Source organism: Fukomys damarensis, unplaced genomic scaffold, assembly GCF_012274545.1.
Source record: "Fukomys damarensis isolate Sample0158 unplaced genomic scaffold, DMR_v1.0_HiC HiC_scaffold_26, whole genome shotgun sequence".
NCBI lineage: Eukaryota > Metazoa > Chordata > Mammalia > Rodentia > Bathyergidae > Fukomys > Fukomys damarensis.
In genome coordinates this window covers 36,052,828-36,054,062 of record NW_022900938.1, presented here as the reverse complement: position 1 = coordinate 36,054,062, position 1,235 = coordinate 36,052,828, and positions in this window count along the sequence as shown.

The following is a 1,235-nucleotide window of genomic DNA, read 5'->3' as shown; positions in this document are numbered from 1 at the left end:
TTCCCTTGGGCTGTCAGAGCAGTCTGTATCTCTGGGACAGAAATTTTTTTTAAATCACTGGGTTATGCCTCAATTCAAGGGCCCATTTTCACAAACATGTAAAACATGTAAAACATGGATGGAACCAGTCTCTTCTCCCATCATCTAACACCTAGCTCACATACCTCAAAAGATAAAGAAAAGCCCAATAAAATGAACAAATCCACTGTATTACCTTCTGCCTCACTCCACAAGCCAAATTAATGACAACTTTTAAAGCAAGACTTTTCTGCTATTAAGTGGAATGTTTTCTTTCCCTAAGTAGCCTCCTCCACAGCTCAACCGCGAAAGGAGCGTTCAAAACTCCAGGGGGAAAGGGGGAGGGGGCATATCTCGCACAAACTGGACAAAGCTGAGCCAGTCTAGAATCCGACGGAAGTCACTGAATCCAGCGGCCTCGGAAGCCCACACTTCTCCTCAGCGCAACCAAGGTTCTAGCCTCACTGTTTTGGTTACAGTGTTGAAGGAAGGGTTTTAAACTTGGCAAAGTACCATGCAACATCTGTAACCACATTTGCCTTCTGGGGATCGGAAGATGAATCCCACATTCCTGGCTTTGAAGCTTTTTAAAACTGCAGCTAGGAAGAAGGGAGGGAGAGAGGGAGTTGAGCAGAGTTTATTGGCTGTCTCTCCAGCAGAAAATTCTCTTGGAAGGGATGGCTACGTTGAGGGTGGGGGGATTCGCCCATCTCTCCACTCTACGAAGCTCAGCTGGGAAGGTGAGCCCCGCGGCCGGGTCGAGTCTGTTTCCAACTCCGAGGCGCACACCCCGAAGGCGTTCGTTACACACCCACTCACACACGCCGTGAGTGCGGCCGGGACCCGCTCCGCCGACGCCCTCCCCCGTACCCCACCAGCGGTTCAGGCCCAAGGCAAGACAGTTTCGCTCGGCGGCCGCCTACGAAGCTCAGCTGGGAAGGTGAGCCCCGCGGCCGGGTCGAGTCTGTTTCCAACTCCGAGGCGCACACCCCGAAGGCGTTCGTTACACACCCACTCACACACGCCGTGAGTGCGGCCGGGACCCGCTCCGCCGACGCCCTCCCCCGTACCCCACCAGCGGTTCAGGCCCAAGGCAAGACAGTTTCGCTCGGCGGCCGCGTTCCCCACCGAGAGGCTCGGGGGAGACGGGAACGGCAGCGAGGGGAGGCACCGCGGACGCCCACCTCCGGCCCGGATCCCACCACTGCTCCCTCCCG